Source organism: Elgaria multicarinata, chromosome 3 (assembly GCF_023053635.1).
Source record: "Elgaria multicarinata webbii isolate HBS135686 ecotype San Diego chromosome 3, rElgMul1.1.pri, whole genome shotgun sequence".
In the NCBI taxonomy this organism is placed as follows: Eukaryota; Metazoa; Chordata; class Lepidosauria; order Squamata; family Anguidae; genus Elgaria; species Elgaria multicarinata.
The window spans coordinates 92,203,229-92,215,625 of NC_086173.1; the positions used below are offsets into that span (position 1 = coordinate 92,203,229).

Here is a 12,397-nt window from a genome sequence, read left to right on the forward strand (position 1 = left end):
ATTCAGGAATTTCCTGACTATTGAGCGTGTTTGAAGTATGACTGCTTTTTGTATGTTAGTGTGAATGTATTTTGGTAGGCCCAGTTTTTGAAGGTTTTCTGTATAGTTTTTTGATGTGATGCCGGTGACTGATGTGACTAATGAAATAATTGTGACCTTTTCTTGTTGCCATAGTTCTTTAAAATCCATAACTAGTGGTGTATATATTATTATTATTATTATTATTATTATTATTATTATTATTATTATTTGGAGGAGGGGCCAAGGTAACTGCTGAGACAAAAGAGTTAAAATCCAGACTTCTGTCAAGTCAGCCAAATGCAGCACATACCTAAGTCACACATTCCAACTTCCATGTTGCAAGACAAGTACAATGGCTTAGACAAAGCGTTGAATTATGGAAGGCAGAATCTAGAATTTGCCTAATCACAGGAAGATGTAAAAGAAATAAATCACCAACATCCACTGGGTATCCAGATGTTTAGAGTATACATTTGAACTGATCCTCAATCACCTAAATTTGCTACAGAATTCAATAGGCGTGGGTTACATTTTTTGATTTCAGGAGAAGAGTCAGGTAGAGAATTGGGCATGAGTGCTTTGGGTCAGCCTACCAAGTACCTTTATAGACTTTACTGGAGCAGCATGAGATTTGAGAGCTACATCAGACTGGGGGGGGGAGGGGAATCATGGTTCTCCACTGTCGCTTCTCTGCCCCCACTCCTGTCCCACAATACTTCCTCTTTCTTCCCAGAGAAGAAAGAGGAAGCAAACAGAGACCCTGTGGCCCATTCCGGGGGCATTTTTATTGTGCCGCTTTTCCTGCACACAGCAGGAAATATCGGCACATTCTCAGGTTCATCAGTGTTTTAAATGAGTGTTTTATTGCATGGTCGCTACTGCCCACTTACAGATGTGCGCACATTCTTTAGACAACAACATCCACCTCCTGCTCCTTCTGATCGTTTTTCTGTCACAAAATAGAGCCCTTTTAATCCAACTTTTAAAAAAAAAACTCCCAGAATGTGGCACGATCTCCTCTTGTGTGCAGGAAAAGCGACAAGATTAAAATGCCCCCTGAGTGGGCTGTGTGGTCTTTGTTTACTTCCTCTTTCCCCTCTGGGCAGAAGTAATGAGGGACAAACGCTTGGGTGGAGAAGCGATGGTAAGGAAATGCTATTCCCCCCCCCTCATGTGATGATACTCCCTGTTTTTTTAAAAAGAGTCAGATTTTTGGGGTCTATTTTGTCACGGGAAGAAGGCAAGAAGAAGCAGGAGGTGCATGGAAGGTGGATGGGGGCGTCTAAAGGATGCATGAAAAACCATGAGTGGGCAGTAGCGAGCGTGCAATAAAACGGTCATCTGATGAACCCCTCAGGCAACTGGAAACTATGCCATGTCAGGAATATACCTTTATATTTTTGAATATGCTCACAGTACTGTGCCTTCCTGCATGATTATGCCTGCAGCTATGTAGGAAAAGTCCAGGCATGTTAGTGGAAATTCCTGCTTGCTCTTCTGGGTGCACAGGCTGGTTCACATTAACGCTTCTCTACGTGGATGTGTAATTGTGTGCACACTCACCAGAAGGAATGTTGCACTGACAGGGGGCGGGGGGTTCAGATGGCTACCTGCCATGCATTCAAAGAATGTGTCAGGGCTGTGGGACTATGTGCACTAACTCCACTCTGATGCATCAGGTGGCCACACCTTCTGCTATTCGCACATTTATTTATTTATTTAAATATTTATTTATTACATTTCTATACCGCTCAATAACCGGAGCTCTCTGGGCAGTTCACAAAAATTAAAAACATTCAAAGTATAAAACAACAGTATAAAACCATAATATAAAATACAATATAAAAGCTCAACCAGATAAAAACAGCAGCAATGCAAAATTACAAATTTTGCAAAATTACATCTGACACACATGAGAAGGAACTCTATGCACCACCAAAAGAGAGGATAAAATTGGGCATCAGTTTGCATTACCTTTACCTATCCTCATAAAAATGTATAAACTAAAATTTAAAGATAATTACCATAATTTCAGTAAAATACAACACATCTCCCCCATACTGAAGAAGAGTGCAACCAGGTGACCTGTGTGCCTGCTCAGTCTGTGGACAACTTCAAGGCCCTTCCTTTTCCTTCTTATGGTTCTTCAACTTTAAAACAGACTTGGTCTGGGCAGCCCATCAAATAGAGGACACCTTCAAATGGAGGACTGTCCTCTGACAGCTCTTCAAATAAAGGACTGTCCTCTGCAAAGTAGGACACCTGACCACCCTACCTATGCATTGGGGTGGGGAAGTCCCAATTGGCCCAGAATGCTCCCTCATTTGGAGGAGCTCTGTATGTTCAGGGCCCCTTCTACATCACACATGCCCTAAAATTACACATAGGCCTCGCACAAGAGATTTGGGTTAGGTATTTATTTATTTAAAATGTCAGCCCTGCCATTTGGCATAAGCGGTCCTCAGGGCACTTCCAGAAACTAAACATGCCCACAGGACATTGTGAATTGGGTGGCCTATATAAATATTGTAAACGAACCATGAGTGAAATGCATGCAACAAGTGAGAACTATAATAATAATCAAAGAGTAAGGCAGTTTGCATGGCAGATGTGTGATACATTAACCCAAGGAAAACTGAAATCTACTGTTGTTAAAGGCACAGGATCAGGAGTTGGTAGACAAGCTGGCAATCTCACTGGGGAGTCAGAGCCAGGGCCCATTGATATGTGTCCACCCTGTGTTCCCATGCCTTTGGGTAACATCAGACAGGGGGAAATCGCATTTCCTGACCATCGTTCTTGCTTCCTGCTGCTCTTCTGCTATAGCGTGGAGAAGAATCACACAGGAGAGAAAGGGGAAACAAGATGCAACCATGTGGTCCATTCAGTGTAGTGGGACAGCGCCCTCTAGTGGGTCTTTTATAGCGAAAATTCTCTGCACACAGCAGGAAATGGCGACCAATTCCGTTGTAACTCAGAAGAGTCGCATTTTGTTTGGACTGTTTTACTACCAAAAAAATGGCAGAAGGAGGCACACAGGAGGCAGACAGCGTTGTGAGAGGCACCCACGAAAATACATGAGTGCCCAGTAATGAGTGTGCTATAAAATGCTCGTCTGCTGACGCTCTTTGTGTGCTTACAGAGCCTGAGGTAAATCCCCTTCATCAGAAGACACATAGTGAACAAGCCCATTTGATAAAACGAATTACATCTATCCTTCCTCCAGAACAGAGATGGCACTGTTAGTGCGAAACAACATTCTTGAGACCTCTTTAAGAGGAATTGGCCATCATAGATTTCCTGAACCACTTCCAAAAGAGCGTTAAAGATAAAGAAATAACGTATGAGGAAACAGGTTAATTCATTTGTTAAAACACGTTGAAATTCCATTTGTAGTGATATTGGTGGATGAGCTGAGATCTTTCCCTAAACCATTCAGCATGCGTTGGCTCTGGGCAAGTGAACAATTTGAATCTTTTCATTATGTAAAAGCTTTTATGCTGATGCCTGGATTTTTAAAAATAACTCCTTAAGGTTTATGAATCTCCCTTGTTAAAATGAATGTGCTGCTTTTTCTTTATTGAAACATACACAATTTCCACCAATAAAATATTGTGAATGGGATTTGCTTTCCACTCCCCCCCCCCACTCCATCGTCCCTGAACCATTTCATTTAAAGAGGAAGTGAGAGGGAGGAGCCTTCCGCCACGTAAAATTCCAGCACATGGTTAGATTCAAATACTTGCATTTCACAGCACTGCACGTTTGCCACAAAAACAGAATGAAACAAGTGGACAGAATGAAAGAAGTGGACACACTAAAACAGGGGTGCGCAGACTTAAAGTTCAGGGCATCTATTTTGTTTTGTTTTCATTTATTTGAACCCTGAGATCCACCAACCAGGTTTAAAAGACATACGCTTAGAATTAAAGAATTCTGGACAGTATGCAATGAGACAGGGCCCCCATCTTTATGGCAGTGCTTTGGTGCCATGAGGCACCTTGCACCCGCACTTGCTTTCCTTCCCAACATCTGCACGGGAAGGAAGGCAAGTGAGAATTTTCTGGCCCTGCGCCTCTGAAAAAGTAAAAAAAAAACCAAACACCTGGGGGGGGGGAAAGGAGAGGAACGGGGCCATTCCACCCCCTTTTTTAATTTTATAATCTGTATCTGCGGAGTTCCGCAGTTACAGATAATAAAAATAATAATGGTGGGGAGGAACGAGGCAGCAGAAGAGGACGTGACTGGGCAAACCACTTCTCCTCTATCTGGCTGCCCGTTCCTCCCCCCCCTTTTTAAATTTTATAATCTGTATCTTGGAGCTCTGCAGATACAATTAATCAAAACAAAAAAGGGATGGGGGGAAGGAACGAGGCAGCCAGAGGAGGACGCGAGAGGGACTGGGCGAACCACATGTCTCCTCCCTCTGGCTGCCCGTTCCTCCCCACCCACCCCCATTTCTTTTTATTTTTATTATCTGTATCTGCGGAGCTCCACAGATATAGGTAATAAAATAGGCTCCTCTGCCAAAAAAGTCAGGGTAACTGCCCAACTTTTTTGGAGCAGAGTTTCCAGGATTTACCTCCAGATAGCTTCACAACGGCAGCTGCGTCATGTAGATGACGTGTCGCTACTGCGAAGCAACCCCGGGGCAAACCCTTAGTGTAGATGTGCCCCAGGGTCAGCCCTGCCAGGTGGCAGATGCTGGGAAGCAGCAGCAAGGTGTTGATGGAGAGTCCCACATGTGGTACAGCCTGCTCTGCACCCGCTCAGTCTTCAGTTGTAGTGCAGGATGGGGCCCCATCATCAGTGTTGAAGACACTCGGTTTTATTCTGGTTGTACTTTTATATTGTGGTTTTTTAAGCTTCCATGTTTTATATTGTATGCTGTGCCTTACAGTTTTTATTTTTGTGAACCACCCAGAGCGCTTCAGCTATTGGGCACTACAGAAATGAAATGAAATAAAACATAAATAAATCTGTCAGTCCAGTAGGCTTTTCTGCATGGGATAGGAGGGGGTGTCCTCTTATCCTTCACCTTAAGCAGCAAAATGTCTTGGGGTGGCCCTGCAGTGAGACACTAGCACTAATGTAAATTATGTTGTGCCAGCATAAGTGACCTCTAGCGCAATGGCCATAGCGTTATCTGGCCCAATGGGTTTCCCCAGAAACTCCGGCATGCCAGCTAACACTATTGGTGCTGGACTAGAAGCTGCTTATGCTAGCACAACATAATGCCCCATTGGATGCTGTTCTCTGAGCCCAATTACCCCTAGTACCTCTTTTAATTTCATCAGTATAATTTATCCCAGGAGGGGAATCATTTTGTTGCTGTTGTTACTAAATGACCAGGAGTCAGAAATCCTTGCTGATCTACTGCAAAACTCCCTGATATCTACCCCTAGTTCCAGATCTATCTTCTCCCCACGCCTGTACTTGCACAGAAAACGGAGCAATCATTTACACTAGCAATATGCTGTGATCTTCTAAAGATCAGTGAATTCATCACATGCCTGCAAATGAAATGGATGACTTGCGGAAGTAAACAAAGTAGTACATTTCCATTCAATCTATCTAAGGACGGACGGACGAAAGAAAGAAAGCTTGTAAGTTTCACAAGGGTCTTTTCTTGTCCAACAGGGGGGCCAGCCCTCCCATGAAGCGGGGTGAGGCACCCACATCAGGTGACAGAGTGGGAGGAACATTGAATTGCCCTGCCAGGATGGTCCACCACTGCTGCCCTGCCAGCTTCAGCAGGTGCTCTGGAAAGCCCCACGGCCACTTCTTCGAGCCACGCAGCTCTCAATAGAGCCAATGCTGTGGCAGTAAAGGAAAGGGGAAGATGATGTGGCAGTGGCCATATTCTCAAGGGAGCTTGCGCTGGGACTCAGTCAATCTTAAGTATGACTGGTCTGAACAGTGTTGCCTTAGCATTCCTTGCCAGATCAACTCAGGATCCGAGCCAGCCTTCTAATTCCACTAGTATGAAGCTCAGCTGCACTTAAGAAACTTACAAGCTATTTTATAGAAGCTTTCTAAGTCTCATTTTGTTCTGGTGCCTTTTAGCATTTCAAAGAGAGAAAAACTGGAGGTGGGTGGGGGGAAGGCTGAAGCTTATTAAAATCTGAAAAGTCAATGGTTGTTCCAAAAACACCATTTCTTCCTCCAGCCTTGGTTTTATGATCACATTGTGCATATGTGATAAAACTTCATAAGGGCCAATGCTCAGAAAGTATGGCTATCCTCATATCCAAACCTCATGCTCACAGTCTCATTAATGATTTGCTATGCACTCTTTAAGTTTGCAAATACAATTTTAAAACGAAGAGAAATGTGTGATTGTTTTGAATGGTCTTGAAGCTTTTAAGCAGAAATTAGAGCATTGCTAAATAATGGATGATGATGACCAATTAACATGCACCTCATTATCTGAATGGCTCAGGATGGATGTCACAGATCAATGTCAGCACATAGAAAGTAAAAACAAAGAACTGGTGTCTGGAACCATTGGCTAAATGAATTGGCCATATAAGCCAATAATATTGAAGACCAGAAGACAGAAGTAGGAACACTTCACATCTGTGCAGAATTAGATGCACCAATACATATGGGATGTGCAACCTTCGTGTGGGTTTTTTCGACACATGGTGGTCTCCTGCCTATCTGCAAGGCAGGCAAGGACAACAGGGGACTGATATCTGCTGCACAATGCAAGGTAGTCAACGTTGGTGAAGAGTGCTTTCTTGGTGGGGAGACTTCTCCCAAACATCCTGTCGGGTATGTGTGACGCTGCCATAAGATGTCGCCAACGCTGCTTTAGGAGGTTATACAAGCAGTCCAAACCAATCCAGAATAAGCCTATAACCCTGTTTCATAAACATTATTTCAGTAATCCTTATGAAAAGCTAGTATGATTGTAAAGTAGGCCAGTATTACTGTCCGCACATTAAGGCTTGCGACTTAATGGTGCCCACATGTTTCAGACTACAAATCCTACTAGCCCCAGCTAGTATGGACAAGTGTCAGGTATCATGAGAGTCATAGCCCAAAATATCTGAAGGGCACCAGGTTGTTTACCCCTATTCATTCTCCATTTGCTGACCTGTCTGAATGTTTCACTGCCACTTCCCCCACCCAATTTTCCATTAAGCCCAGGCAAGTCTGGAAACTGGGTAAACTGCACATGATCTTATGGACAATCTAACATTCTCTCTGATTCAGAAGAGCTCTCTGGATACTCAGCTAAAACCTCTGAGCATGAATGCTCTTGTTAAAGCATGAATTCATGCCAAAGTAGATGTGAAATTAATCACCTGAATGGTCCACCTATGCATAATTTTTTCTTTGTTAGCAACAATGGGGTGGGGAGAGGGTAGATCCAGAATGGGACCTCAGTTGGGGGTGGGGGGAAACCCAACTTGCGCCATGCCATGGTCCCAATCCAGATCACCCACCACAACTATTATTTACTGGAAAGGAAGGGGTTTTCTACACGTTTTCTACACAGTCAGTTTCAATGCAGAATTACGAGCACTACACAAGGAGCTTTCTTTGCCTATTTTTCCTCTACAAAATTCTAGGTGGCAGTATGGTATAGTGGAATATCACAAAAATACAAGAGGAAATCATACTTCCTTTTGCCATTAGAAATAATACCCTATTTTCCCTGTTCAAAAAACATACACAGAAAGTGTTGTTTACAGAAGCGAAACTGGAGATTCATGACGTTGTCTAACAAACCCATAAGCAACTGTGAGTGGAGAATAATGAGCACACAATAAATGCCTCATGGAGAAAAGCTCAAAATTGTGTCGTCTTTAGCCCTTGGTGAAGCGGAGAAAGCGCAGTGCTGGGAATTAAACACACATTTAAACTTGAAGGACAGAAATAAAGCAAATATGCCTTGCTTGCTGAGAAACATGGGACTTCACAGGGCCAGGAAGCTAAGGTTCTGCAACATTGAATACTGCTCAATAGATGGAAATGATGAAACAAATATTCATTTTTAATGCATGCTTTCCATACATGTCAGTTAATTTAGATTCTTAGAATTAGAGGTCTAGCTGCATTAGCAATTGTCACCTGAATGTTTCTGTGACAACTTTAACAAGCAAACGATTCTGCACTTCAAAGGGAATCTATCACAGTTTACAGCAAGCATTTGAAATGCATGCAGTTCATAGATTGGTCACAAATAAATACCATTCATAAACAAATACCGCCTCTCCTATGAATGTCACCCTCTACTATAAAGATCTGGGAGTGAGATCATATGGTGGTGCTTTTTCAACAGCTACCTGGATGCAAATCTCAGATTTCCTGAAAGTCAGTACATTCATTAGGTACAGCTTTACACAGTATATATATTTAACTAGTGAACGTCTCTGTCTCACTATCACATCTATCTAATGCAGATAAAATATTTTTTGATTGCCCCTCCATTCCATGAGCACTCAAGTGATGTAGAAATAAAAGCAAGAAAAAGAATAAAATACACAAGCAACAAAAACCTGCATAAGCTTTTATACAATAAAATCAATAAAATGAGAATAAAATCAAAGAGCAGCAGAATAAGGCCATCTTCACAAGCTGTGCTTACCTCTGAGTAAACATGGTTAGGATGTTCTTTCCATTTATGCACCAATCATAGGTACTTTACGAGACAGATTGATATTGTTGGAAGGCTTAACTTAGTAACAACTGCCTAGTGAATGAATAACCCCATATACTCCGAGCTGTGCTAATTTGGATGAAACGGCTTATTAATTTTAGGGCCCTGATGTTCAATAGCACGCAGAGAGTCTAGACTTAACCCTCAGAGCCTTGTTCAGCAACCTCTGCCCTTCTCTTCTTGTAATTTGCATGGACAGGAGTCGACAATTCTGGTAGTTGATCAGCTGTCGCTTCTCTCATTTGTGAATGTGACAGCCAAGGTATGTAATTTTCATCTCACTAACATCTGCTAGATCTGCCGTTTCCTGACCCGCAGGACTGTAGGGCTTTCTGTTCATGCCCAGGTTGGTTCCCACCTGGATTATTTTAATAGCCTCCTGAAAGGTCTCCAAACCCCTCCCCCCCACTGATCAATGCAGGAATCCACCTTAAAGTATCCCTGACAGGTGGCTGTCCAGCTGCCTCTTGAGTGCCTATAGTGTGTTTGAGCCCACAACCTCCCTAGGTAACTGGTTCCATTGTCATACTGCTCCAACAGTCAGGAAGTCTTTCCTGATGACCAGTCGGAATCTGGCTTCCTGAAACTTGAGTCCATTATTCCATGTCCTGAACTCTGGGAGAATCGAGAAAAGATCCTGGCCCTCCTCTGTGACAACCTTTCAAGTACTTGAAGAGTGCTATCATGTCTCCCCTCAGCCTTCTCTTCTCAAGGCTAAACATGCCCAGTTCTTTTGGTCTCTCCTCATACGGCTTTGTTTCCAAATAGCATTTGCTTTTTTTGCAGCTGCATCACACTGTTGGCTCAAATTCAGCTTGTGATCTACAACAATTCCAAGATCCTTCTTGCTTTTAGTATTGCTGAGCCAAGTATCCCCATCCTCTTACTCTACTCTTATTCCATCCTCTTACTCTAATATAGAACAGTGCTGTACGTGCTGTATTAGATTTGCCCCATTATTCCCATGTTTCCCATTATCGCAGGGCATTGCGTTGGTTACCTAACAGGGCAAGGGCATATTTTAAACTCCTTGTCTGGACTTTTAAAGCCCTGAGCTGCTCCCTTCCTAGTGATTTGGTGGAGCTGGTTGTTTGGCACGCTCTTCTTAGGAGAACTTGGTCTGCAGATTCCAGACGTCTGATGGTTCTTTGGAATAAGATGGCAAATCCTAGTCTCCAGGCATTTCCCCATCTCACCCCAACTCTCTCCCTCTACACCTTTGTATGGAACCAGAGTTGGACACAGTTAGACGACGCCTGAAAACTTATTTGTTTGAGTCGGAGCCATAGCTGTTGGTGTACGCAGTGAGGAACAATCTATTTGTTTTTGAGTTTTAAACTGTTTGGTTGTTTTTATATTGTATTTTGTATTTGGGTTTTTAGATTGTTGGATGTTTTATTATGTTCTTAATGGTTTTAATTTTTGTGAACCACCCAGAGAGCTTCGGCTATTGGGCGGTATAAAAATGTAATAAATAAATAAATAAATAAATTGGTTGTAAATTAGTTTAATTTAGGTTAGCAGTTTACCCAAAGTGTATTTATTGATTTTTGTTTATCTCGCTGTGGTTTTGTATGTTTTGGTTAATTTGAATGTGCTCAGATAGATAGATAGATAGATAGATAGATAGATAGATAGATAGATAGATCATACATATGAACTTAGGGCAAAATCCTATGCATGTTTGGACAGAAAAAAGTCCTATAACTTCCTTCATGCCCAGGCTAGCATGGCTGGCTGGGGAATGCTGAAAGTTGTAGGACTTTTTTTTCTGTCTAATCATGCATAGGAGTGCACATCTATGTCTCACACCAAACTAAAACTGGCTCCCTTTTCAGCTGCTGAGATTCCAGTTCAAGTTGAGAAAGAAAATGGAACTCTAAAGTGAATGGAAAGGAATGAGGTAGGGAAGACCAATCTATTTATTTACTCTTGGGAAACCAAACCAAAAACAACCTACATTAGTATGTCTACAAAACAGGGAATCCTGGATGAATTGAAGATTTGGGATCTAAGCCGATCTACTATTTGATCCCCAAAATATATTATTTTCTCTCTAATCCATTTGGAAAAGTACTTGACTTATGGATTGGTACTGGCTGCCACTGTTTTATGTAGCATCTACATTATAGATGGTGTCTTGCAGCCCTCTCTTTCTGTGTGTGCAGCACTATCAGCTGCAATGAACAGTTTCCCAAATCCCTGATTTCTGATACAAGAACACAGCCGTAACTAGAGAGCGGTAGCCAGGATATCCAATTTATATGTGTGTTTGAAAAGCCCAACTCTCTCTCCTGATCCATCTATTTGATTTCCCATGGAAAACTCTCCATTTATCTCTTCCTCCACAACATGGCCTTCTTGTCCGCCATTCTCCAATTCATGGCTGCCAGCGCCTCATGAATAAAGTGTTTTATCTGCCAGAGTGGCAGGACTCTATAATCAAAGAACTGTGATAGGGGAGACAGGATTAACCCCGGAGAAGGAAGATAATCCCCCTGCAGCCTCCTGCCAGATACATCAAAAGCAACATACCAACTACTAATCTACTGTATAATACGATGGTTAATCATAGGCGAACCATAACTGGACAGAGGAAAAGGCCCAGTTTGGTGAGCTGGCTGCATGGAGGATAAGGTTATCTATGGCTACTAGCCATAATGGCTATATATTACCTCCAGTACCAGAGGAAATATGTCTCTCAGTACCAGTTGCTGGGAAAGATAAGTGGAAGGGTACTACTGCACTCATGTCCTGCTTGTGGGCTTCCCATGAACATCTGGTTGGTCACTACGAGAACAGGATGTTGTGTCATCCAGCATGGCTCTTTTTAAGTTCTCATGTGACAGCACAAGATGGTTTTGTGGTTCCCTACAACACATCCATTTTGTCAGTCCAGTTCTAAACAGCTTCAATGATTGAACTTCCATTTCTTTATTTGGTGCACAGTCTCAAAGGTACCAATGCCTAATATTTAGCCAAGGCCATTCACATGCATGAATGGAAGATACTGATGCATGTCAATGAACAATATTGGTATTCCCTGTACACATAAAAAAAATCCCAGTGGTGTCTTATTAATGTTATTATCCAGGCTTATCTTGTGGGTATAGCACTGGTATAGCAGCACTGGTCACTGGAAATTAATTTATCCCCCTAAATCAAGGGTGGAAAACTTTTTTTTGCGTACAACTCCCATCATATCTCACCTTTGGCTATGTTGCTTAGGGCTGATTGGGTATTGTTGCCTAAAAATCTGAAGGACCACACTTTACCCATACATACTCTAAATTCACTTCAGTATCCTCCTCTGTGAAGTTTTATATAACATGATCCCCAAATATATTTAATATTCAGCATCAGTATTCAATATATGATGATCAATGACTCCAGTACTTGACAGTATTTGATAGTCTCCCATGTATGCCCTTGATATTTGATACCTAATATTCAACATCTGACAGTATTTGGTAGATGATAGCATTTGATAATTTAGACTACAGTCCTATACACACTTACCTGAAGTCACTTCTGGATTGGCATAGATAGGATTTTAGTTTTTGTATTTATTTAGATATTTGACTTCTGATTTTTAAGTTTTGATATTTGCTTTGACATATGACAGGATATGTAACCTACAATAAATACTGTTTGATACTGTTGTTTTTATATTTTTTGTTGTTTTTTAATTTATATACTTTTTAA

At 42.0% G+C, this 12,397-nt stretch overlaps 1 protein-coding gene across 1 annotated transcript in view; it reads left to right on the plus strand.

Moving 5' to 3' along the window:
- SAP30L (SAP30 like) overlaps positions 1–12,397 on the plus strand; it is a 315,105-nt gene that overhangs the window by 153,371 nt on the left and 149,337 nt on the right. The gene's annotated exons all lie outside the window — the stretch shown is intronic.